The 27784-nt window shown below is 51.0% G+C and overlaps 1 protein-coding gene across 2 annotated transcripts in view; it reads right to left on the bottom strand.

Annotated features, from left to right (window-relative positions):
* The window catches only part of CMIP (c-Maf inducing protein), a 268332-nt gene that overhangs the window by 195032 nt on the left and 45516 nt on the right, over positions 1-27784 (bottom strand). The window lies entirely within an intron of this gene.

Here is a 27784-nt window from a genome sequence, read left to right as displayed (position 1 = left end):
GCACCCCATTGACCCCAGCCGTCCGAAGAAGGGTGAGTCCTCAAACAGCTGCACCACCCACCGCCCTCCTCCACTTCCAGCACACACACACAATTAACCATGGGGGCATGAGGAGTGCAAAGGGACCCCCGTCACTTACTTTGTGAAAAAATTCCACACATCCACTGGCGTTCATTTTCCTAGAAAATCCTTGAATCTGGTGGCTGTGGCAGGAGGTCCACATTGAAAAGAGATGTCTGCAGCCACTGCCAACTCTGCGCCCTGGCTGCATCTCCCAAGCCTCCAGAGAACGTCGAACTCCAAAAACGGCATTCCCGAAGGATGGGATCATTTCCGAAACACACCCAGAGAATCGCCTCTGCTCCACATTTCTTCAGGAAAAAATGCTTCCCACCTCCCTGACATTGTCGGGGGAGACTCCAAGGACACACTGGCTCAAACGTGGGGCTTTTTCTTTCTCATAATGGCCTATTACATACTTTGCAATTTCACAGCTAATATGTGAATACAGGGCTGTCATTAAAATTTGAATAATATAGAAATGAGAAGTGTGAAAAGCAACAAAATCCCCTTTACCTGAATTCAAGCCCACTCTCTTGCCAGAGGAGGGTGTTTCCTTGGTCTCATTTTTCTATGCAATCATATACATATTAAAAAATACCTTTGTGTTATGCATTTGTGTGATGAGTCTTAGACAATAACATGTCTTGGATATCTTTCCACTGTCATGCATTTTAGATTCACTTCATTCGTTTTCATTGCTGCATCATATTCCACAGAATCAACGTACTAAGACATACTGACCTATTCTTTCACTGATGACCTTGGAAGCTGTCTGATTTTTCACTGATGACCTTGGAGGCCGTCTGGTTTTTCACTGACGACCTTGGAGGCTGTCTGGCTTTTCATTGATGACCTTGAAAGCTGTCTGATTTTTCACTGATGACCTTGGAGGCCGTCTGGGTTTCACCAATGACCTTGGAGGCCGTCTGGTTTTTCACTGAAGACCTTGGAGGACGTCTGGTTTTTCACTGATGACCTTGGAGGCTGTCTGGGTTTCACCAATGACCTTGGAGGCTGTCTGGTTTTTCACTGAAGACCTTGGAGGCCGTCTGGGTTTCACTGATGACCTTGGAGGCCGTCTGGTTTTTCACCGATGACCTTGAAGGCCCTGTGGTTTTTCACTGAAGACCTTGGAGGCCATCTGGTTTTTCACTGTGCTACCTTACACATACTTGGGCATGTGTCTATGCAAACATGAGAGAATTTCCTGAGGACAGATGCCTAGATGCTTCGATATCTATTGCCAGGCATCCCAGACACAGTGGTGCACTAGCCAGCCCTGGTCCCAGCCCCCAGGGAGCCCACAGTTTGGCTGCAGACAACTAAAGCTATCAGCCCAGAGCAAGCCAGTCCCCAGCAGTGACGCACAAGTGCCCGCGCACTGACGAGATGCATCCAGGCTGGGAGGGCAGGGAAGGCTTCCTCTGACGGCGATGAGCTGAGTCCTGAAGGCAGAGCTGGCTGGCCAAGAGCAAGAGCATGAGAGTGTCCAGGGAGAGTGTCCAGGGAAGGGAGTGGGGACGGCTTCCGAGCCTGGAACACAGCACGTATCTGCAGAAACCAAGGGCTGGACCGAAGTAGAGCTCCTTTAGGAAAAGAAAGCAGCTCAATATGATTGCAGTCCTACTCGGGGGGACGAGGGGACCCGGGGGAGCTAGAAGAACGTTTAAAACGGGAGAGAAGCGCGATTCCATGTGTATTTTAGAAAATCCCCGGAGGAATCAAGAGTGAGAAAATGGGCTGCTGAAGTCAAGTGACTGGACTAGAAACCACCCCAAAGCTGGGGCCATGTCACCTTCATTGCTAGATCAGTCAGAGTCCAACCAGGAGATGGAAGCCACTTGGGCACTGGAACTGAGAGACTCCAACGCAGGGCACTGGGTACACAAGGAAGAAGATCCCAGAACCCAAACGGGGGCAATGGAGCAACCCAGAAATTAGCAACAGCAGGAAGCTGCCCCCACCCACAGGCCAGAGAGACACAGGGGAGGTGGCAGGACTGAGGCCCAGGGGCTGGAAGCGCCGACAGAGGACAGGCCATAGGGTCCGTCCGGTGGGAGCTGGAGCCACAGAGGAGTTGCAGGTGCCATCAGAGTGGCCTCTGGAGACTGAGGGAGGTAGAAACACTGGCTTCTCCATTCCTCCTGCCTTCCAACCTCCCAGCAGCTCCTCCCACGGGTTGAATCCAGTGACACGGGAGCCTGGGACACAAGAACCTACAGAGATTGGCTCCCGACCACACCCAGCAGACCAGAGCAAGGACAAGGAACGGACCCCAAGGGCAAACAGGCCCAGACTGGCACAGCTACAAACCTCCGGTCCTTAGAATAGCGCCTGGTGCAGGATACACATTTGCTAAAAGAATAAAGCCGGTGATGCTTCATTTGAGAGCCCCTCCAGCCCTGTGATTTCCTGATGGCCACTTAACGATGCTCTTGGGCTGACGAAACACGCCTCCCATTATCCCCAGCCTGGCCCTGTGCTCCCAAAGCACTCAATAGTAAATCAATAGTGTGTTCTCTGAAACAGAAGCCCAGTGGTGCCCGCCCACCCAGCCTTCAAAGCCAAGATCAGCTGTGCCTCTACTTACATCGCCACACACGTCAGTGCCCTCCAACACAGACCTTGTGTTTTTCCATCTAGAAGCGTGAGGGACCACAATACTTCAAGGATGAGAATCAGAAGGCCAAGGTGTTCCTTTCAGCTGTGAGTCATGTTGAGGCCTCGCTGACAGGTGAGAGGGTTCAGCCTCACCTGCCCAGTCAATCCTTCAGCCCTAGAGCCCAGAATAAAGCACAGCCCCCAGTAGGTTTCTCTCTGCTGGAGTCATGCTTCTAGTTTAACTGGGAGAAGACAGTCTGGCACAGGGAAAAGGCTGAGAGCTTTGGGACAGGGCACTCCTGCCAGGACAGGCCACGTGGCCATGGGTCACCTCCTGGCCTCAGTCTCCAGCTCTGGAAAATGGGAAGGATATGACCTTCCTCCAGGGCTGTTGGGCCTGGCACACAGCAGGTCCTCGAACAACGATGCTCAGGGGAGTGTTCATCGCATTTTCTGTTACTGGAGCCCAGCGCCCCACTTGGTCTGTGGTAGCTCCTCTGAAAGATGTTAGTATGAGTAACAGCTAGAGCCACCATGGCGCACACTGGCACAGCACACACACAGGCCAGGCAGCAGCCTAAGGACTGTGTATCTATTAAGTCACTTAATCTTCACAACCACCCTGGGAAGCAGGAAATACTGTTTCCTCCACTTTACAGATAAGGAGACTGAGGCACAGAGAAGTCTGGAAACAAACCCACGGGGACCCAGGTTATAAGGGGTGAAGCCATGACCTTCTCCTGGGCTCTCAGGTTCCAGAGCCACCGCGATTGACCGCAACACTAGATCTACCAGGGGTGCCCATGAGGTGCTGAGAGCCACGCTAAAGTCTTATTTAATAGGCTGTCCCATCTAATTCTCACAGTACCCCCATTTTGCAGATGAAGAATGGAGGCTCAGTGAGCGCAAACCACTTGTCTAAGGTCATGGACTAATGAGTAGCCAGTTGGGTTGGAACCTGGATGGTCTCGTCACACTCCTGACCACTGCATCCCAAGTTAGCCTCGTTCCTAAGGTCAAACTGGGCTGCCTCTTCCTCCCTCCTCATGCCACTTCTGGAAGCTTCCCTCACCCTGATCCTCTGGAGGTGGCCACACGCCCCCACAAAGGGGAAGCTTTCTCAGCCACCCTCCTCCTCCCTGCCTGCCCCACCCCTCCAACTGCATGGGCTGGGACACCTACCCTCTTCACCACAAAACCAGATGCAAATCCATTCCTCAAATAGACTGGAAGTGTCACCGGATTCTAGTCTCTTCTATAGTAAATACATGAAGTCAGTCTCCATAAACAAATGCATTATTTTAGGGATGAAGATTCTCTGGACATCAACAAAGCTGGCGGCGTTTTTGTTTTGTTTTGTTTTGTTTTTGTTGTTTTTCTTTTAAACTAGCAGCAGCAACCACAACGGAAATCCCATGGTCTGTTTTGGGGCCAAAACACAAAGCCTTCCTCTAGCCCCAGGATTGCACTGGGCAGTGGGGGCAAGAATGCCCCACCTAGGCTGAGGGAAGCGCAGCAAATAGGGTTTGGGCAAAGACAACAGGGCAAAGGTTGCAAGTCAGTGGAATGAAAGCCAGCCCAGAGGATCCGAGAGCTGGAATCTTAAATATTCACACCAGGAAGTAATGGCACTAAGTCTGGAGCCAGCTTGGGCCATGCCTGTGTCCCTTGCAAAACGGCTTGGCCTGGAAACAGGAGGCAGCTCCACTCTGGGAAGTGACCCATCTGACCCTTGCCCCATTGCCTAGACCCACAGGTCTGCACAGCAGCCAGGCCAGAACGGACCGGGGGGCTCCCAAGTCAGCACCCTCAGCACAAGCTGGAGGTTCAATCCCAGCTCCATGCCGGCTCAGCCCCAGGAAGGTGTCCCCGACACGGCAGAGAATCAAAGGCCAGCTCTATTTGCAAACTGGCCTCCTGGAGAATCCCGGGGTGGAAAGAAGCCCACTCCAGCCAGGTGGTATGGCAGATCAGCTTGCAGTCCTGTCATTCACTCAACAGCCGTTTCCGGAACACCTACTATGCGTGGGGCCCAGGCCAGCCGCGCTGGCTGTCTCCTCAACTCCAGCCTCTTGCTGGGACCTTGGCAACCAGGCCAGAGAGAAAGGTGGCTCCTCTGAATAGCCTGCTGGCAGGAAGCCCCACATTCTGGGTCTGGTGAGCAGCAACGGATGCAGGCAGGCCCCGCTCTAAGAAAACTCGATCTAGGGGGAGAATCTTCCAACCTACCAAGAAGAGGAAAGAACTCAGAGGTTTACCAGAGGGCAAGGGATCAAAATCAAAACTCAAAAGCTCCCACCAGCCAAAAATGGGCCAACCGGAGCATCCAAAAGAATAGTAACTGCAAGGAATTGAAATTCATCAAATAAGCCGGACATGGTGGCTCACGCCTATAATCCCAGCACTTTGGGACGCTGAAGAGGGAGGATTGCTTGAGACCAAGAGTTTGAGACCAGCTTGGGCAACATGGAGAAACCCCGTTTCTACTAAAAATGCAAAAATTAGCTGGGTGTGGTGGTGCGTGCCTGTAATCCCAGCTACTTGGGAGGCTGAGGCAGGAGAATTGCTTGAACCCAGGAAGCAGAGGTTGCAGTGAGCTGAGATCATGCCACTGCACTCCAGCCTGGGTGACAGAGTAAGACTCTGTCTCAAAAAAAATTATTATTTTAATTATAATTATTTTGTGGCCAATTAATTTTATTAATAAAAAAGAAATTCATCAAATATAAATTTAAATCCATGAATTCATGTTGATATTTTTAAAAAAACCTTCGGAAGATGCTACAAAATCAGTTTATTACTCTAAACTTGATACAAAGGGGAAGAGTGAAGCATTTCTGCTGCCTTTCCTGTACACACTAAACATTGCAACAACCATGTAGCTGATGAAGTGAAGCCCTTCTTCGAATGATCCCATCTGACAAATGAGGAAGGAAAGGTAGAGCTAAAACACCTGCCCTTTGCAATCTCTAATGAAATAATGCACCTGAGCAGTGATTGCTGGTGCCCACTGGAACATAAGCAGGAAAGGTGATGGGGGTGGTGATGGATAGATCAGGCAGCCAGCACCAGAACCTGCCCATCAACCACAGCAAGAAAGACCCCCCCCAGGCATGAGGGACCCTGGAGTGAGGCAACTGGAAGTGCACAGAAACACCTACCTAGAGAGGAATCATGCCGAAAATTTTAATCCAAATCAACCAAATCTCTAGATCAGTGCTCTCCAATAGAAATACAACGCAAGCCACATGTTTAAAACTAAATATTCTAGTAGCCACATTTTAAAAAAGTAAAACAGGTGAAATCAATGTTAATAATATATTTTATTTAACCCAATATATCAAATATATTATCACTTCAACATGTAATCAATACAAAAAATGAGTAGTGAGATACTGTATATTTTTTTCATACTAAGTCTTCAAAATCCAGTGTGCGTTTTACACTTACAGCACATCTCAATGAGGACCTCATTTCAAGTGCTCAGTGACCATGTATGGCTGGTGGCCGTGGTATTGGACAGCACAGGTCTAAAACTAACTAGAGGCCAGGTGCAGTGGCTTACGCGTGTAATCCTAGCACTTTGAGAGGTAGAGGTGGGCAGATCACTTGAGCTCAGGAGTTCGAGACCAGCCTGGGCAACATGGTGAAACGCAATCTGTACAAAACATACAAAAAATTAGGCAGGCGTGGTGGTGCACACCTGTAGTCCCAGCTACCAGGAAGGCTGAGGTGGGAGGATCATCTGAGCCTGGGAAGTTGAAGCTGCAGTGAGCCACGATCATGCAACTGTACTCCAGCCTGAGCAACAGAGTGAGACCTTGTGTAAAAACAAACTAGGAATTCACAAGGTATGCAGGAAATCTACAGGAAATACAGGGAACAGAGGAATGTGTTAAATGACACCATGAGGAAGCAATCAGCAAAACTCAGAATATGGAAAATTCTACAGGGCAGATGACTAACTTAAAGAGATTGTAAAACCTTCAGTAAGCAAATACAGGGTGTAGACCACGTCCGGAATCTTAAATGAGCAAACCAATAGTAAAAATCATGAATGAAATAACTAGGGAAATGTGAACATTGGACATTTGATATCAAGGAATTATTGTTAGTTTCTTACGCATGAGGATGGTATTACATTTATGTTTATTTGTTAAAAGATACTTTATTTTTTAGAGATTCCTATTTAAGTCATTTCCGATGAACTAATAGCATGTCAGGGATTTGCATCTAAACAGTGGCTGGGAGAGAGGGAAGCATACAGAGGCAGCTACACCCCAAGACTCATCATAAGCTGGGAACTGTTGAAGCGGATGATGAGTACATGGGGGTTCATTTTACTCCCCCATGCTCTCAGTATATGTTTTAAAATTTCCCAAAGTTAGGCTGGCAGCTGTGGCCCACGCCTGTTATCCCAGCACTATGGGAGGCCGAATCAGGTGGATCACCTGAGGTCAGGAGTTCAAGACCGGACTGACCAATATGGTGAAACCCCATCTCTACTAAAAATATAAAAGTTAGCTGGGCAAGGTGGCATGCACCTGTAGTCCCAGCTACTCAGGAGGCTAAGGCAGGAGAATTGCTTGAATCTGGGAGGTGGAGGTTGCAGTGAGCTGAGATCTCACCACTGCACTCCAGCCTGGGCGACAGAACAAGACTCTATCTCACCAAAAAAACAAAACAAAACAAAATAAAGGTTTGTGATTTGTGATTTTTTTTTTGTTTTAATGAAGGAAAAAAAAACATTGGTCTTGGACTGGTCCATCACAGTATCTGAGAAAGGTGGTAGTGAAGTGTAATTTTGAAAAGAGCTGGAATCGCACCTCCAGGACTTAAATCCTGGCTTTGTGCCTGGCTGGTTGTGTGACATTGTGCATGTCCCTTTGCTTGCTAAACCTCAGTTTACTCACCTCCTAAACAGGGCTACTAACAATAGTGTTTCCTCAGAAGACTGTCAAAGGATTAAACTAATCCAAACCAAGTGCTTAGCTGAGAGCACGTAATAATGTTAGGTGGTAATAACACTACCATTATTGACATTGTCATCATTATTATTAGCAAAAACATCAGTGATGAAGTGATGAGGGCGGCCATCATGGTCCCACTTGGGCGACTCACACCCAGGGAAACAAGGGCCCTGACACCTGCTCCGTGGAGCTCCTGGGCAGCTGTGAGGAGTGAGCACCCCCTCGTCCCCGATCAGACCTTGAGAACTATAACACAAAGAGGGTGGCAGCCCCGCAGCAGGATGCTGACGGCACTGTCGTCAATACCTTGATAGAGGCCCAAGAGACAAAGTCACAGCCAAAGTGAGCAGAGCTTTTGCCAAATGCCCCATTAAAGATACAGGAAAAGCATCCTCATCTAAAATCCTGATGGAAATTGATCAGAAAATGAGGTTCAATTTGCCAGCCAGGTCTGATTCAGGCATACTTCCTTTGGGGCAGGACTTCTCCGTGAGGGCAGGATGTCCGGAACTCCTGACAAAGGGGCCCCCAGCCACTCACTGCATCAGATCCATCACACTTCCATGCTCCTGCCCACCAGGAAACTCAGCTGTTCTCTCCTCCCTGGTTAAGGGAGACAGGAAGACAGTAAGCTGAGCAGTCTCGGTCCCAGTTAAGACCCAACCCCAAGGATGTGCAGCTGGGGCAGGCAGGTCTCAAGAGACATCTGTTCAGACCATGCCCTTGGGTTATCCAGGCAGCATTCCTGAAACCAGGGTTGGAGCCCTGACCCCAACCCTAGGGTAGGGCTCTGCTTAGGGCCGCCCTGGCTCGACCTGCTCAGGATGACCAGAGGGAGGCGGACAGAGTGGGCAGAAGGGAAAGAGAGCCAGACTATGACCCCCTGAGTACCTGCACATCAGGCACCAACATGAAAGTCATTCCCATTTTTAGAGCTAAAAAACCAGAAGCTCAGGGAGGTGCCAGAGGCAGTGCACGCAGGAAGGAGGCAGCCCCAATGTCAAACCCAAGTGCCTATCTCCAAAGCCAAACTCCCACCAATGCGTTATGCCGAGCTAGGTGACAGGAAGCAAGCCCCCAGACACACACACGGGCAGGGAACTGTGCAGGCTGAGGGCACATCAGCATCATTCCGGTGGGCTCTCCAGCTGGGTGGTCCTGCCCATGCCACATCTCTCTGCACCTGCTTGCGCATCTATAGGGTGGAGCTAAAGAGAGCCCTGTGGGGCAATGACAGCTGAGGACACAGGAGGTCTGCCACACGGGGAGCACACGGTGTTGGTGACACCTGCAGACACCTGAATGAATCTGTTCTTCATGAGGACCTGCTGGCACTTTTTCTCTCTGAAGAGTAGATCTTTATTTGAAAAAAATAAAATGAACGATTCCCTTCCCATCATAAAAGCTGCTGCTCTTAAGGCTAAGGGAAAGGGAACCTGAATTGTATTCAAGAGTTCATTCCTGGGAGTAGGGGAGACTCCACGCTGAGCAAAGGAATGGCAGGCAAGGCCAAGGGAGAACCACTCCAGACATGACACTTGCTCTCCTAAGTACTTCCCAACCCCAGTGCACAGTTGACAAAAGCATACATCAGAAGGGGCCCTGAGACACCGTGAGGATCCCCATCCTGGGGCCTGCTTGGGTCCCTCAGGCATGATCAGATCATTCTGCACACCATCCCAGGCCTGCAGGAGCTGTCCTGAGATCTGTCTCACGGAGCACCCTCTCAGACTGATGGAGAGTGCTGAAACTCCCAATGCAGTCTGTAAATACCTATCAATATTCCAGAGGTGCATAACCTTTGACTCAGACATTTCATTTCTAGGAATTTTTCCCAGAGACATTTTTGCATTTGTCTCAAAGATATATATACATGGATAATCACATGGCATTGCTTGAAAGACTAAAAGGCTGCAAAAACAGCCAACAGTAAGAAAATGACCAAATAGAGCTATGGAGTGGAATGCTCTGTAACCACAAAAAGAGAACAGGGAAGCTGTCCTGACATGCAACCATTCCTCTCTATTGTTTAGTGAGAAAATAATACAGGAAAATGTGCACAGGATTCTATCATTTGTTTAAACAAACCAAATTTGTATGTATTTGCGTCTATGTACCTAATTATGTCCACAAAGGAGATGATCAGAAACCAGGGATGCTGTGGCCTCTGGGTAGGAGATAAGCCAGCTGGGCCACAGGGCAAGAGGGACTTTTCACCACATTTCCTTACAGATTTCCTGAGCTGTGCATCATATGAAAGTCCTATCTATTCAAAAATAAATGTACACATTTAATATTTCAAAATAATACAAAGTAGAGGATGTAGCACTCACTTTGTCTCTAGAACAAGGTTGGGGGAGGAATACTCCTGCTTTGTTCCTCTCTGTTCAATCATCTCTGATTCCTCCGTTAAGCATGGGTGGATAGGTTGGCATTGCCCAAGTGGGCTCTACTAAAAGCCTGGGAAAACCAAATGGGAAATAAACCAAGAAAGGCAAAAATCACCGGATCAGTCCAGCTCCAGCAGGCTGGGCCAGTGTCCCAGGCAGCAATGGGACTCACACCCCAGTACTACTGAGTGCTACCCTCACAGCCCTTCCCCAGAACCCAGTCCTCTTGTTCCCCCAAGAACCCCAAATATAAAGCAGGGCAAACGCAAAGTGATCTGCGGCCACCCCAACCAGGAGATTCCACTCAGGTCTCCTGGTTAATCTTAATGAGCCTTGTGAATGTGCATTCCACTCCACATCTGTGCACACTTTAACAGCAAAATAATATCTCCAATGACTCCCGAATTAAATGGTTTAACCTTTTCTCCCTTCACCAAATTGTCTAAAGTGGATGTTCCCACAAAGGGGAGCCATGTTTTACATTACGCACCAATTAAACGACTTAACCTTTCCACCCCTCAAGGAAAATGCTCATTCCAAGAAGATGAACCATGTTTTAAATTATATATTAGTTAAATTACTTAATCTTTTCCCTCTGAATCCACAAGTCAAGTGGACACACATAGAGGACACACCCAATTTAGCCTATGGTTTCTCGAACTCCTGACACCCTCACAGGCTGCACACATCCCAGTTTGAGAAATGTAGCTTTAGGCTTATCTTTAGCAGCTGCAGAGGGAGGGTACCCAAGACCCCCAGAAAGCCAAGGCTGGGCAGATGATCTTCCTTTCTTTTTTAAGACAGAGTCTCGCTCTGTCACCCAGGCTGGAGTGCAGTGGCACAATCGGCTCACTGCAAGCTCCGCCTCCCGGGTTCACGCCATTCTCCTGCCTCAGCCTACTGAGTAGCTGGGACTACAGGCGCCGCCACCACGCCCAGCTAATTTTTTTGTATTTTTTTTAGTACAGATGAGGTTTCACCATGTTAGCCAGGATGGTCTCGATCTCCTGACCTCGTGATCCACCTGCCTCGGCCTCCCAAAGTGTTAGGATTACAGGCGTGAGCCACCGTGCCCGGCCGATGAGCTTTCTTTAGAGGACATTCAGGAACAAGGCTTTGAGCCATTTCTTTTTTTTTTTTTTTTTTTTTTTTGAGACGGAGTCTCCCTCTGTCATCCAGGCTGGAGTGGACTGGCGTGATCTCAGCTCACTGCAACCTCCGCCTCCTGGGTTCAAGTGATTCTCCTGCCTCAGCCTCCCAAATAGCTGGGGCTATAGGCACACGCCACCACACACGGCTAATTTTTAATAGACACGGGGTTTCACTAGTGTGGCCAGGCTGGTCTCGAACTCCTGACCTCGTGATCCGCCCGCCTTGGCCTCCCAGAGTGCTGGGATTACAGGCATGAGTGAGCCATTTCAACCTCAAAGTTCCACTTTATTTTCTTCCCACTTGATCATCTTTATATTCGGAAGACTTTTCCCCAATCAAGCTTCTGTTCTTAAGCCATTACTGATTGTTATTTCCATTACCCATTTTAATCTCCATTTTCCAATGTTATTTCCACAATACAAGGCCAGTTTCTTTAAAAAACAATAAATTGCAATGTAAGGAAGAATGAGGTCTTCCTGTGTAATGAAATGGCTGAGCCTAACTTAGGCAAGATCCACCTCTTAAGAACAGAGGTCAAGATCTCAGCAGGGCTTTGTCAAGGTCAGAAAACTTCTCTGGGGGCCCTTGCTCATTACTATCTTCTCAGACCCCAAATCAGTAAGTACTGGTCAGGATCAGAACGGTCCTGAGTGTAGGCTCAGGATCACACAGGCCTAGATCCAATCAGCTTCGCCAGTTTCTAACTACGTGAGCTGCAGGAAGTTCCTTAACCTCTCCGAGCCTTGGTTTCCTCATCAATAAAATGAGGCTAAGAGGGGTCCCACCTGTTAGGGTTGCAGGAGGATGAATAGAGACAACGTGTGTAAACTGCTCAGCAATGTGACAGCATGTAATAAGCACTCAATGAACGGCAGTTCTTACTGTTCCTGATTTATTTTATTTTATTTTGAGATGGAGTTTTGCTCTTGTCGCCCAGGCTGGAGTGCAATGGCACAATCTAGGCTCACCGCAACCTCCACCTCCCGGGTTCAAGTAATTCTCCTGCCTCAGCCTCCCGAGTAGCTGGGATTACAGGCATATGCCACCACGCCCAGCTAATTTTTTGTTTTGTATTTAGTAGAGACAGGGTTTTGCCATGTTGGTCAGGCTGGTCTCAAACTCCTGACCTCAGGTGATCCACCTGCCTTGGCCTCCCAAAGTGCTGGGATTACAGGCATGAGCCACCGTGCCCACCCTGTTCCTGATTTAAACCAGCCACTCTTTCACTGAGGAGAGACTCAAAGAGAGACCCAGCTTACAAGAGGGAAATGATCTTGGCCAAAGTTTACGTGCAGAGCTCCCTGACACTACTCATAACTTTCTTCACAGTCTGAGGGAAACAGACAAGGCTTTCAGTTCCCAAACTAAGAAAGCACTAAAGCTCCAAGAGGGACCAGAAACTCGGCCCAGCAGGTCCCAGCTGAGGCTCTGGGGCCCACAGACCCTGCTGCCTTTGAAAACCAGGGCGCAAATGGACAAAACGGACAAGATCAGTAACTCTCCAGGCGTGGGGTCTGGAGGACCAGGCCCACATGGAAGCAAGAACAGGCAGAAGCGAAACAACAACATGGCCTCCACACAGGCCCAGTTCTCTCCTTTTTCAGAACACATGAGAGATTCCACTTCCCTTCCCTCTTCACCCACCCCTATAAATTATAGGTGTGGCTACGTGACTTGTGCTGGCCAATGAACCATGAGCAGTGATGTGTGTCCTGTACAAGTGGCCACACCCCTGTCCTGCCTCCAGGACAGCAGAAGCACATGTTGAGACGGGCCCTCCATCGGCTGGGTCACTGCATGATCAGATGAGCAAGGCTCCCTACTGATGTGCCCTGGACATTTAGCATGAAGGAGAAATAAACCTCAGGTGTGTGGAGCAGCTGCGCTGCCTGTTACCGTTGCACAGCCCAGCCTCACTGGCTGATTCAAGGGGTCAAAAGAGCAGGCTCTAAGGCAGCACTTTCCAAACTGTCTGTGGGAAAAGATCCATTTTTATTTTATTTCCAATCCACTGTAAACCAATATTTTTGAAAACTATAATGAAAATTTCATTGGAATGTCAAAATGCTAAAAGGTTTCCACACCCTCACTCTTGCTCTCCTCATTTCTCTCTCTAGAGGCTGGTAACAAGCTCTGCAGATGGGCACAGACTGGGACCACTCGTGGAATGGCACAGACCATGGAGCACACACAGCACAGGTGGGCTGCAGGCCCACCGGCCATTTTTTCTTTTCTTTTCTTTTTTTTTTTTTTTTTTTTTTTTGAGACGAGTCTCACTCTGTCGCCGAGGCTGGAGTGCGATGGCACAATCCTGGCTCACTGAAACCTCCATCTCCTGGGTTCAAGCGATTCTCCTGCCTCAGCCTCCCGAGTAGCTGGGATTACTGGCACCCACTACTACACCCGGCTAATTTTTGTATTTTTAGTAGAGACAGAGTTTCACCATGTTGGCCAGGGTAGTCTCAAACTTTTGACCTCAAGTGATCCACCTGCCTCGGCCTCCCAAAATGCTAAGATTACAGGCATGAGCCATGGTGCCCAGCCCCGCTGGCCATTTTCTGTTTTCTTTTTTCCTTTTTTTGAGACAGTCTCACTCTATCACCCAGGCTGAAGTGCAGTGGCATGATCTCAGCTCACTGCAACCTCTGCCTCCCGGGTTCAAGCAATTCTCCTGCCTCAGCTTCCCAAGTACTTGGGATTACTGGCGCCCACCACCACGCCAGGCTAATTTTTGTATTTTTAGTAGAGACGGGGTTTCACCATGTGGGCCAGGCTGGTCTCAAACTTCTGACCCCAAGTGATCTGCCTCCCTCGGCCTTCCAAAGTGCTGGAATTACAGATTAAGCCACGGCGCCCAACCCCACTGACCTTTTTCTAACACTGGTGAAATAACTGAACCTTCCCAAGCCTCACCTCTCCATTTATAAAATGACAGTTTGCATGTGAGGATTTAAATATAAAGTCCATGGAGCACAGGGCCAGGTGTGAACAGGCCCTCATTACATGTCAGCTACTCAGCCACATCCTGCCCTGTTCCCAGGTGATGACGTCTGTCACTGACAGGCCTGGTGATCGGCTCAGGGATCTGGAGGGGTGCCATGGGGTTCAGGCAACCTCAGAACAAGGCAGTGGGTTGAGATTCAGAATTCACTTCTAGACATCCACAGTGAGATAAGGCGACCAGACTGGCACCTCAATGGGGCAGAAGGCCAGGCGCGGTGGCTCAGGCCTATAATCCCAGCACCTTGGGAGGCCAGGGCAGGAGGATCGCTTGAGCTCAAGAGTTCAAGAACAACCTGAGCAACATAGAGAGACCTGTCTGTACAAAAAAATTTACAAATTAGCCAGGTGCAGTGGCATGTATCTATGGTCCCACCTACTCGGGAGGCTGAGGTGGGAGGATGGCTTGAGCCTGGGGGGTCAAGGCTGCAGTAAGCCATAATTGTGCCACTGCACTCCAGCCTGGGTGCACAGAGACCCTGCCTCAAAAAATAAAAATTAAAATTAAGTGATCAGAGGTATCTGGGACTAGGCAGGCGACCCAGTGATCCACTGAGACCAGGGATAACACTGACTGCTCATACCAGGGGGAAACTCTTCACCATCAAGCACCCGGCTGCCACACAGCAGAGCCACAGATGATGACCCAGGGCTGTGTTCACTCCAGAGCAGGGTAACCATGTATCCCAGTTTCCCTGGGACTGAGGGATCTCCTGGAATTCAAGACTTTCAGTATAATTGGGACAGTATTGGGCAAATCAGAACACACTGGTCACCGTACTCCAGGGCCTGTGTTCTTTAGCTGTAATATTTAGGATGTGCTGAACTAGGGCAGCTCTTTAATAAAACATCAACGAGGAGGCCAGAGTAGATCTCTGGCTGCTTAACAGACTGCCTGGGAAAGCCACATCCCACGACATCAGGCAAACATATCTAAGGACAGAGAGACAGGGCGTGATAGATGCAGCAGCAAAGATAAAGTGATTACCCGGCATTGCAGGGACAGCAGTGGCTCCGCACAGCCTGGGGACTGGCTCTGCCCTGAGGCCTGTTCAGGAATGGAAACTTCTAAATACTGGTCACATAGCCAGAAGGCTTTTCTTGCTTCTTTTTTTGTTTTGTTTTTTGCATTCAAACAATAGGTAATCAGAATCTGCTTAGTTAACAGCCATATTGTCATAATTTGCCAAACAAAGCAATGGGAATATGATGATAACGGTAACACTTGACATTTCTCACAAGGGCAGGTCTTGGATGTGACTTCATTTCCCAGAGCCTGCTGGCTGTCTTCTTTTGTCTGAGTCCTCCCCATCCTCGCCCAGCCATCAGCATGACGCCCAAATGCCTGGCGCACGTGACAGGCCCATGGATCGCTGAGCGAATGAGTTAATGAACGAGGACATCTCCGTTCTGCGGGTAACCCAGGCACCCCCAGGCGAGCCAGGCTAGGTGCTCTGTGGCCATGTCACCTCCCCCTCCATTGCTCACATGGAGGCAGTGCCACCATGTCCCCAGGATTGTCCTGAATACTCAATACATAAGTTGACCATGTAATCTATGAATGAAATGAAGCGTCACTGATCACTTTACTAGGACTACAAGTGTAAACTGGGACTGTCCCAGGCAAAACAGGACAAGTGGTCACCTCACTGATGTAGCATCTCACCTAATCCTTGTTATGCTGCAAGTGTCAGCCCAGGTCCCGGGTCCAGACTCCATGGTCTGAAGCCCAGCCCTGCCTCCTAGCAGCTGGGTACGTTACTTAACCTCTCTGGGCCTCAGTTTCCTCATCGGAGCTAGGCAGTAGCTGCCCCTTAGGGCTGCTCTGCAGACTACTCTATTTAATAGTTGCAACACTTAGAATAGGGCCTAGCATGTAGTAGGCACCACTCATGTGTTGACTGAATAAAAAAGTCCTCCCATCATCCCCAGGATTGTTGCCATTTCATAAATCAGGCAAGGAAGGCACAAGGACTTAAGTCACTTGCCGGTTAGTAGCAGAATGGCTCACGCCTGTAACCCCAGCACTTTGGGAGGCCGAGGTGGGCGGATCACTTGAGGTCAGGAGTTCCAGACCAGCTTGGCCAACAGGGTGAAATCCCGACTCTACTAAAAATACAAAAATTAGCTGGGTATGGTGGCATGCACCTGTAATCCCAGCTACTCGGGAGGCTGAGGCAGGAGAATTGCGAGAACCTGGGAAGCAGAAGTTGCAGTGAGCTGAGATCACGACACTGCACTCCAGCCTGGGCGACAGAGCGAGACACCGTCTCAGAAAAAAAAAAAAAAAAAAAAAGAACCAGAGTCAAACCTAAGCATCAATGCCCATGCCACACCCATCCTGAGATCCTGCCCCCGACTCCACTCCACCCCCAGCTACCACATTTTCTCTCCCCATTCAAGAATTTAGGGCTGTTCTGCAGATGACGCTATTTAATAGCGTAACCTTATAAGTCAAGTAAGAAGGAGTGCAAGGAGCCCGATACAATGTGTGGCACAGGGCACTGCCAGAGCTCCCCCTGGGGCCAAAGAGGGGCTTCAGGTCCCCTGAGGCTGTGTGGCACACGCAAAGCAGGAGGCACCAGTCCCAAAATAGGACGGGCATTTGCTGCCCGTGCGTCACAACCCAAAGTTGTTCTCCTTTTCTCTTCTTGCCAAATTACTCGATCTCAGAAATTCCTTAGCAAGACAAGACTGAAATGCAATCTCCAACCCCATCGGGCCCAGTGGAATTTCACCAACACAAATTACTGCGTTCTCCAGGAAAACAGAGGACGCTGGCCTGAAGTTTCAGATTCTCAGTAGGTCTTAGAAAGCTCCGGCACTTGAGCAGCTCCTGGAAGTGGCAGGAAGTGGTTTGCCTTTGCTTATTTTCCAAAGGATAACCACCAGATTTGCTTGTAAAAACTTGCTAACCAATTGGCAGAGGGCACCTGCGCAATCCAATGATTTCTCATATCCTGGGTTTTTCTTCTCTTGTTAGTTCAACTCGTGAGGACTTCAAAGACGCAGATGCACAAGCCTTGCCTTGGCACATGCAAAGAAGGAAGGAAAGAAAGAAGGAAGGGAGGGAGGAAGGGAAGGACAGAGAGGGAGGGAAAGGAAACAGTGGGCCGGGGAGGGCACAGTGGCTCATGCCTGTAATGCCAACACTTTGGGAGGCCAAGGTGGGTGGATCATTTGAGGTCAGGAGTTCAAGTTCAGCCTGGCCAAATGGTGAAACCCAGTCTCTACTAAAAATATAAAAATTAGCTGGATGTGGTGGCACGCGCCTGTAGTCCCAGCTACTCGGGAGGCTGAGGCAGGAGAATCACTTGAACCTGGGAGGCGGAGGTTGCAGTGAGCGGAGATCGCACCACTGCACTCCAGCCTGGCGACAGAGTGAGACTCCATCTCAAAAAAAAAAAAAAGAAAGAAAGAAAGAAAAGGGGGAGGAAAGAAGGAGGGAGGGAGGGAGGAAGGGAGAGAAAGAGAGGGAGGGAGGGGAGGGAGGAGGGAGAGATGGAGAGAGAGAAGGAGGAAGGGAGGAAAGGAGAGAGGAAGTGAGGAAAGGAGAGAGGAAGGGAGGAAAGGAGAGAGGGAGGGAGGGAGGGACAGGGGGAGGAAGGAAGGAAGGAAGGAAGGAAGGAAGGAAGGAAGGAAGGAAGGAAATTTTAATAAAGAATCAAAATTCACCAAAAGAATCGTTAAGCCACAGCCCATGGCTTCATGTTCACCGATGCTCAGGCAGGACTGCGCACCAGCTCTAAAAGTCGCCAGAGGCTGGGGCTGGCAGGACACAGAATGAGGGAGGGAAAGAGGTGCAGAGACCAAGGAGTGGCTGAAGAAGGCCGATTGCCCCAGGGAGACTGGGTATGTTCTGCATCAGGAGAGAGAAGGAAGAAAGGGCTCCTCCAGAAGTCAGCAGCCCAAGCAAAGCAGAGGAGCCAGGTGAAGCCCAGAGTGCGTAGGGCGCCCCGGAAGGCAAGGGCAGAGGAGTTTGGATGCCTCCCATAGGGCCAAAATAGGAGAGTCTCGCCCGGGCTGACAAGCCCAGACTTGAATCTGAATGCTACAGGCAACAACTGCAAGTTGCTGGGCAGGACCGGAGCTGCCGCCCCCAAAACGGTTTCAGATTCAGAGGGCGCTGCTGGGGTGCGGCAGGGGTAAAGGACTGGACGGGGAAGCTGAGTTTCCTCCACCACTTCTCAGGAAGCCTTTGGGGAGCCACCTCTGCTCCCCGGGCAGAGGCCACATGCCAGCCCAGTCTGCTAAGGACATTCCCAGATTCTTGGAGGCTGGGATGGGGGCACGTGTCCTGGGCCAGCCCAGAAGATGGATGACAAGGAAGCTACATGGGCGCTGGGACAGGCGGATGCTAAGGTGAGGAGACAGCTCAGCCAGGGCTGCCTCCCACTCAGAGGTCATCGCCAGGTCCAGATCTGTGCAGTCACTTCCCTCCCGAACTGGGCACTTGGGAGAAATCAGAGAATATCCTAGAAGGGACTCTGAAAGGGAGCTGGAGATTGGGGCGAGGCTTGGGGCACATGTGTACATGGGTGTGCAAGTGGTGTGTGTGTGCAGAGACAAGTATGTGTGCCGAGTGTCCTTCCATGCATAGGTGTGAGGCATGTGCATCCATGACCTTGAGATTGAGTGCTCATGGCCATATGTGCATACGGTGAGGGGGTGTGGCCATGCTGGGACATGATCACAGTGTGAATGGTGCATGCATGCACACACATCTTCAACAGGCAAACAGCATCGTGTCAGGGCCAAGAGCCTGGACTGAAGCCTTGAGCACACGATCTAGCTTCTCTACACCGATCTAACTGCTCTACACCTCAGTTTCCTCATTTGTAAAATGGCGCTAATAACAGAAACTACCTCCTAGTGTTGATAGGGGGATTAAATACATTTGAATTTGTAAAGCACTCAGATGCTTGTACATGGGGTCCTACTAAATGGTACGTATGTGTGTGTTAAAAAATAAATGCATATGTGTGGGTGAGTGGTCGCACAGCTGGGAACCTGTATGTATGGAGAGGTGTGCACGGTGTAAACTAACTGGGACTGTGTGCACACACAGGGGCAGGAAGATATGGGCTGGGTGTGCACAGATGTGCAAGAGGGAGGTGTGTCTGCCCGTTTGCAAATGTGTGGACTGTGTGTATACATGACGCCTGGAGGAGTGCATGCCAGGGCCCAGGACATGTGTGCTCAAGGACCATGGGATGTATGCATGCACACATGTGTGTGCTCAAGGACCATGGGGTGTATGCATGCACACACGTGTGTGCTCGTGGGGTATGCAAGTGTGTGCAGCCACGTTCTGGGGCACACGTGTGTGGGCACCTGGGCAGGGGCATGAAGGGATGGGAGCCATGAGTCAGGTGGAAGGACCCTCTCAGAGTGAGGCGCGAGGAGCAGAGGCCTGATAACCCCCGTGAGAAAGCAGGACCACTGGGCAGAGGCAGAGTGGCCCCCTCAGAGCTGCCGAGCAGCCCCAGGGGGACTCGGTGCAGAGGTGAGGACCCAGATCAAAAAGGCCGGGAGACAAGGGCCGCATCTCACTCAGGCCTGTGCCCAGCCCCCGGCAATGGGCCATCCTCAGGAAGATGGAAAGGAAGGAAGGAGAGAATGTGCCCAAGGGAGGGACACAGACCCCAGCATGACAAGCACCATCCTCAGGTCACGTCCTGGGGCTCCACATCCATCATTTCATTGAACCTTCTTGACTGTCCTAGAAGGAGCCACGTTTTCAGACAAGGAAGCCGAGTTCTATGGTTAAAACATCTGCCCAGAGGCCCACTGCTAGGGAGCAGCAGGTTCCAACCCAGCTGGGTCTGACCTCTGTCCTCAGAGCCACCATGGCACTCTGAGAATGAATGAATGAACCAACACATGCATGCATGAATGAATGAACAGACCAACAAAGAACAAAGAAAAGGAAACCGAAACTTAGTGCCCGGAAGAGGAATAAAATAAGGGAAGCACCGGAGAGTCGGCAGGCACTGCCTGGAGAAGCCTCTGGGGGGACCACAGCTGGAGCAGCAGCCATGGTGGCCTGCAGGGGACCCAGGAGCCCACGCTGCACGGGCAGAAGGAGCTTTCTTTGTAGCCCTTGAGGCTGCAGCAGCAGAGGAGGCGGCGGGGCACCTGTGTCCACCAAGGCTCCCAGAGCACAAGCCCTGTGGCTTCACAGCAGGGCCAGGCCACTGAGCCTTTAGCACCAATTCAGAAAACCGGGATTCCGCACTCTATGCGAGTCCTGTGGGATTTGGGGTTAACAAGACCTCGGCTGCCCAGGCCCAGACACCCTCGGAGAGCCAGTCTGCCGAGGCCTGGGCATCACCGGCAAGATGGGTTATTAGAGTGACTTATCCAAGCTGGCTGTGTCCTAAGGCCCCGTAGGGCTCAAGCTAATGAAACAATGAGACAGTCGCCTTGCTTCCAGAGACCCTTCTGGAAGCCACCAGCTGGGTTCGGGGGTTGTTTAGAAACAGTTCCTAGAGACCCCTACTTATAATGAGCTCCAGCTCTAAGTGGCCTCTTGGAAAAGTGGCTCAACCTCACTGAGCCCCAAGTTCTTCCTACACAGTAACAATCACTCATCCATGAGGGGTTATTGGTGGAGAGGACCAATACAAGGTATGAAAAACACATCTCGGAGGACAGGTAGCAGGTCCTTCCAAGTGACAGCTGTTCTCATAAATGGGAGCCATCAGAGCCCTAGGTCTGCCTGAGCAGAGGGGAGCCCCAAGCTACTGAGCCCCCCGGGCTATGCAAGGCTGTCAGGCAGGGGTTGGAGGAGGGTGGACTGTTGCATGGGCACCACCAGCTCCAGCTGCCCCATCACTGTGCCTGGGAGGCCCAGGGTCTACACCTCCCTCTTCACCTAGACATCCCCACAGCCCGGACACCCCCTACGAGGCCCAGCATCAGGGCATCTGTGCAATCCACTTTTATGGCCTCTTCCAACTGTTGAACCCCCCAGCCAGCCAGCAGTAAGCAAATGGCCCAGAAGCCAGGCTGTGGGTGGGTGTCCCGGGCACTGCCCGCCAAGCGGCACTGGCTTCTCCCTCTTGAACTTGTCCTTTGACCCCTTGGCTCCCATTCAGTTTCACAGAATGTAAGACTCTGCTCATTTTAATTGGGAAGAAGCCCAAGAGATGGAGCGCCAGGTTTCAAACTGTGTTCCCAGGGGTCCAGGGTCCGCAGGGGGCTGACCCCCGCCTCTACTGGGATGGTGTGCCTTTACGAACCTTCTCTTCTTGCTGTTGGAGGAGACAGCTGTGATACCAAATCCCTGGAAGCACGTGCACAAAAGCTCACCAAATTTAAAACTGAGCTCTCCCGCACCCCGCTTTGCTACTTTGAGACATCGTCATCCATTCAAAGGGTTTTATCACTGGATGAAACAGCCATAAATCTGATTTGATCCTTGCTGAAAGGCTGAAATTTTAATTGGTCTTTGTCCTTCAAAGTCCTTCTCATTTTTCTTTTCACTTGTCAGGGTTGAGAAGCAATTAACTCCCCTCCATCGTACAAATTCTAAATAGGTTTTACTTACTTCCTTGTTTCCCATCCATCGCCCCCAAGTAGGATCGCCCCCATGAAGGGGGTCTGTTTTGTTCACTGCTGTATTCTGAGCACACAACAGGCACGACAAATATTGATTTAATATTTATTTTAATTAACTAAATGTAGCAATTTATAATAGTAACCATAGCACCTACTATGGTCCAGGCCCTGTTTACACATGTGATGTGTGTTAACTCACCCAGCACTCATATCCACCCTTGGAGACCAGTCCCATTATCCCCATTCTACAGATGAAAAAACAAAGGCACCACTACACTTGCTACCCTGGATTCACAGCATCTTCAAAGCCCCACCCTCGGTCCCTGGCTCACTTGCTCTCCCTTCCCTGGAACAACGCCCTGCTTCCTTTGCGCCCCTGCCAGCTTCATGGCCTCTTTCTCTGCTCCTGCAAGTCTCGGAGCTGGGGGATCTGGGGATTATCTCGCAAACTGCATTTTACAGATAAGGAGGCTGAGGACTGACAGCTTCCTGTCTAGTTGGGGGAATGAGGTGGAAAGAAAATGACAGCCAACAGCCAAGTCATTGAGGGAGGCCAGCAGATGCCCCAGGAGAGTGAGTGGCCATGGCTGACCACAGCAGGCAGGGGCTTCCAGGAGGAGGTGACAGCTCTCACAATGTCTCAAGTCCTCCAAAGAGCAGCAGCCCACAGCTTTGGGGTCTCAGCCATTCCTCCCACAAACGTAAAAAGAGAAGGGGCCTGGGGTCTCTCAGATTAGCAGACACACCTGCCCACCCTCTGAGAAGTGGATCTGTGAATTTCACTGGCCTGTGGCCAGCAGCAGCAGGCGAGGTTTTAGGCACAGACATCAAGCTGGACAGAGTCGTTCCCCACATGGGACTGTACCTCAGCAGCCTGTCCCATCCTTCCCCGGACGCCAGGGCGGAGATCTGTAACTTCCCTCCTCGCAGGAAACAGAGCGGCAGCCCGGCCGGCTTGGTTTGTTGTTCTCACACGGTTATGCCATGCACGCCCAGCCCATCCAAGAAGCCTGTGGGTCGCCTGGCTCCCGCTTATCACTGAACCAGCCTGCCTAGGGCCCCGCCCCAGAGGGTTCATCCTCTGCTTCCCCCAGGCTGAGAGGTCCACTCTGACCATCAGTGTCTGTTTCACTGAGAAACCCTATGCTACAGTAATGATGATGATGGTGAGAGCTAACACTGAGTGCCAGGTACTCCACAGTCATTAATTCACATATGCAAACCTATGCCACAGACAGCATATGAGGTCCATTTTACAGAAGACAAAACTGAAGCTCAGAGAGGTCACCTAATGTGCCCAAAGCCTTACAGTCCCCAAGCGTAAGGTTTTGTCATCAGAATTGTGTGTGGGTCCCGTCTCCGACACTAGCTCTATGATCCATGGCTAGTTACATAGCTGCTCTGTACCTCAATGACTTCATCTGTAAAGTGGGATACTGGTGCCCAATTCACGGGCTTCCTTGGCAGGCTGAATGAGAAAGCACCTGGCAAGTAGGGGCTCTTGATAAATGGCAGTTATTATTATTTATTGTTATTAATAATATTCATGATGAAAAGAGATTCAGAGTTGTTTGGGGACAAGGGTATCAGTTACCCAGGGGCACCTGGGCAGTGTCCATCCAGGAGTCGAAAGAGCACAGGCTTTGCAGTTGGCCTGACCTGAGTTTGAACCCAGCTACCATGTCCTGCTGTGTGAACTTAAGCATCAGTGCAGGCATCGGGGGGCGGCCCCAGGGGTCCCCCATGCCCACAGGTGCCTCCTCAGAACGGGAGCCGGCTGGGGCTCCTCCTGACCCTCTTTGATACCGTGCTTCCTGAGGGGAGTGTGTCCTGTTCCGCTTCCACCCCAAGGTGGAAGGGGAGCTGTATGGCCATCCCTGGAGAGCTCTAGAGAAGGCCCTTCCCAGGTCCAGGCTATAAGGAGACCCACCCTCTCCCAGCACAGCCACGTGCCTTCTTTCCCACCCTCTGCGTCAATAAAGGCCAGTTCTGGGGAAAGCTTCAGCCCCGCATCTGCTGCATTCCCAGCACACGCCTGGAAACACCTGCAGCTGGCTGGGCTCTGCCCTGCGTCCCTCCAGCACTGGGCTGGCAACCGAGAGGGGAAGGATGAAAGACGAGTCTGAAATCACGGCTGGAGACCCAGGAAGAGGCAGCTCCCACAGTCTGAGGCCCCGGTAACTGCCCCCGATTCCCCCGGTGACTGCTCAGCAGGCAAGGACCGTGCCTGGAGGGAAGCTTCCGGAACATTCTTCATCCAGGTGGACGGGGGTGTTACCTTTGAGCCAGGGACTCTGGCTCTGAACTCCCCGATCACATGGTGAATCACATTTCCACATACTCACGCTGGTTGTTTTTTTAATTAAGAGATTTTAAAAAAACAGCTAATAAATAAGTCATCTTCCCTAAGACTTCCTGAGAAGCACCAGTGTACAGGCGAGGCCTGAAACATGAAATGGCGGGTGACAGGCCGTGTGAGTCACAGGGCAGGCCTGGGCCCTGAAGCCACATGGGTCACCTGCAATCCCGGTCCCGGCTGCTGTGTGAGCCAGCAGGTGACTCGCCCCTTTGAGCTCTGGTCTCCTCAGCTGTGGGTTCTGTGACGTGCGTGTTGCTTCGTGTATGTTAGGCCCTCATATTCGGCAGTTTGTTGCTGCCATTGTTATTACTGTTGGTGTTTATATTAACTGTGAAGCTCAGTTTTCCCATGCGGAGAGTGGGAACGAGCAGACCTAACTCGCCACACTGCCGGAAGATTCAACAAGGCTGGGCCCGGGTGGCTTGCGCCATGCTGGCTGCTGTCCTGATGCCCTTGTCGTCGTCACCATAAAGAGGACAGCCCCTTGAGTCACACGGTACACACTACGTGCCCCACTCCAAGTGCTTTATATTTCGTACTTCGTTTAATCCTCACAAAAACTCGAGGAAGTGGGCGACATTCCATCTGCGTTTTATGGTCCAGACAACAGGTAACGACAGGTAACGCGGAGGGTGAGTGACCCCAGAGCTCCGGCCTGTGCACCCGGGCACAATAACCCCTTGCACAGATGGCCCCAGTCCAGCTCCCACTGCTGCCCTCAGACTGCATTCTGATGCTGGGGGAGGGCCCTAGAGGAGAACTCGGTGTGGTGGCTCCATCACCCCTGAAGTGTCTGTGTGCCGGGACCAGGATAATGACCCTAGGTCCTCTGTGAGGACGTACAAGACCCTGGAGGGGCAGGAACTCCGGTCTCCCAGCTCCAACCTGCAGCTTCCCCCGACTCAAGCTTCCAGTGACCCCCGCCAGTGGCTCCTCCCTGCATTCTGGTCCTTTCCAGCCCAGAGCCCCTTGCAGGGGCGCAGGGAGCAATGCCCTCCTACTAAAGGGGCATCTGCATCTTCTCGCTCACAGGCCCTCCTCCTAGGCCGCTCCCTTCTCTCTGTGTGTGTGTCTTTCTGGGTCTCTCTCTCCCACGTACCCCCACCCCACACAGCTCCCCGTAACCCACTCTCCCTTTACTCCCCATTTCTCCCCGACCCCCCATGACAACTTCTGCTTCCCCTCCTCTTCCACATCCTGCCTCTTGTCCTCCTTATCCCGGCTGCCTGCCGTTTCCGTGGTCTATTTTTGCCAGCCTTTGTCTTTGTTTCTCTTCCCTCCTTTTTCTCCAGGGCCCTCCCTTCCCTCCCCTGTTTTGCCTCCTCCTCCCAAGGCGCCTTTGTCCCCAGGCCCTCTTGAGGGCCTGCATAGCCTGGCCTGGCCAGCAAGGCCCGGCCCTGCTAGCAAGGCCCAGCCGGCCAGCACACTCGCTCCCGGCCACCGCGATGCCACTGAAACCCCTCCCTGCTCTGCAGCCAGAGGAGGAAGGGAGAGCCTGGGCAGAAGGGACACTTTTTCATCTTCATCGCTAACAGAGGTGCTCATGGCTGAGTGGCCACGGACAGAGGGACAGAGGACTCAGCCAGGAGCTGAAGGCACTCACGCATGTGTCTCGAAGCCAGCCGTTGACTAATAACACTGAACACTGCACCATTTTCAACACGTGAAGTTAATTTAAGAAAAAAATGAAAAACAATAACACCCGGAGAGGACATGGCAGTGTTAAAATAAGGACACTTGCACCCTGTGGATGGCATTACAGATGGGCTCCACTCTGCGGGAAAGCAAGAGAGCCTCATCGATATCCAAAGCCATCAAAATGTTCATACCCCTGTGGCCAACTAATCTCCCTCCTGGGAATTTTTCCAAATGATCTTTCATCATCAAAAGGAAAGGATAAAAACACTACAGGCACGCAGATATTCACTGTGGCACACTCTATCGAGGAAGAAAAGCAGGAAACGGCCTTAGTATCTAACCAAAGGGAGATGGTTTCATGAAAAATGGTGTGACACAAAAGATGATCACGTGGCCACTAAAAAGCTTCCATCACGGCGAAGACTAGGTAAAACATCATCTCCGCTGATGACGGTAGAGGAGAAAATGGAAAGAAACCAGCATGTTCACTGTGCCTGTAATGACATAAAAGTATGTGTACAGATGGGCCAAGACCAAGAGGAATAAGTGGAAAATCGATACAAGCAATCCTCAGTAGCCAAATCCATCCAGCTCCCGAGTTCAGACAGGGAAGGGTGCCAAATGATCCAGATCCACGTGATTCTGGAGTTGGGGACGTCAAGCGGCAAGAGTTCGCCAAGTGAGGAATTTATCTGAAAATACATCCAAACCCATTCAGCTGGCGTATACTTGGGTAGGGTAGGATTTCCATACTTGGGTGAATTGTATGAAGAGGTTTTTTTTGTCTTCTTTTAAATTATCTTCCATGTTCCACTGATACTGTTTTTGCAATTAAATAAAGGAAAATCAGAATTCTCGTGTCCAGGGCTTTAGAGCCGACAGAGGGCTTTCCCACACATAATCTTCCCTGAGCCTCACAAAAGCTCCGTAAGGAAGCAGGGCAGGGAGTTTTACTAACCCCGTTTTTACCAAGAAAATGAGGAATCAGAAAGGGTGTGACTTCCCCAGAGTCTCACACAGCCATGCGGTGACAGAGATGGGACTCAAAAGGCAAGGGCTGGCTCAGCCCTGTCCTCACCAGGCTCTTGTAAGGCCAACCCCAGACACCGGCACTCCAGCCCCCTAGACATCTCTGGAGCTGTCGCCCTGTGATGGGTGACACCGTTCCTGAGCCCTCATGAGGATAATGCCTGCAAGGGTAATGGCCAGACCCCACATGGGTCAGGAACAGGAACCCACCACAAAACCTCTACCCCAGTCTCTCAGCTCAGCCCGCGCAGCCCAACGAGAGCTAAGGCTATGCAGTCAAGCAGTCATCAGTTCAAATCTCGCCCCTCCACTGTGTGCAGGCTGGACCCCTTGGAGCCTCCACACAGCCAGGAGAAAAACTGGAATTACACAGGGGAACCTCTTAGGATCACTGGAAAGGAGAAAGTGTGTATTCTGCACCCAGTTCGATGCCTGCCCCATCTCAAGTGCTCCCTATGCTGCCATGTCCTCCTTGGGGCCTGTGCATTTGCTCTCCTTGTCTGGAATGTTCTACCCAGACACCCCAGGGTGGCTCCCTCCTTCACCCTCCTTCAAGTTTCACATCAAGTGTTAGCCTGGTAGAGGACTGGCCACGCCACAAACACCTGCTCCTTTTGCCCTGTGTGGGTCTTGTCTTCTTCAGGGCCCTTATTCCCCCCGACATGCTAGGCATTTGGTTTTTCGTTTTTGAGACAGTCTCCCTCTGTCGCCCAGGCTAGAGTGCGATGGCATAATCCCGGCTCACTGCAACCTCCGCCTCTCGGGTTCAAGCAATTCTCCTGCCTCAGCCGCCCGAGTAGCTGGGATTACAGGCACACACCGCCACACCCAGCTAATTTTTGTATTTTTAGTGGAGACAGGGTTTCACCATGTTGGCCAGGCTGGTCTCGAACTCCTGAGCTCAAGCAATCTGCCCACCTTGGCCTCTCAAAGTGCTGGGATTACAGGCATGAGCCACCACGCCCGATCCATGCTAAGCATTTGTATGCTGGTTTGTTAAAATAGCATCAGGCCTCTGC

Source organism: Pan paniscus, chromosome 18 (assembly GCF_029289425.2).
Source record: "Pan paniscus chromosome 18, NHGRI_mPanPan1-v2.0_pri, whole genome shotgun sequence".
Taxonomy (NCBI): Eukaryota; Metazoa; Chordata; class Mammalia; order Primates; family Hominidae; genus Pan; species Pan paniscus.
The sequence above is the reverse complement of the archived record's forward strand: the minus strand, read 5'-3'. Positions and strand labels throughout refer to the sequence as shown.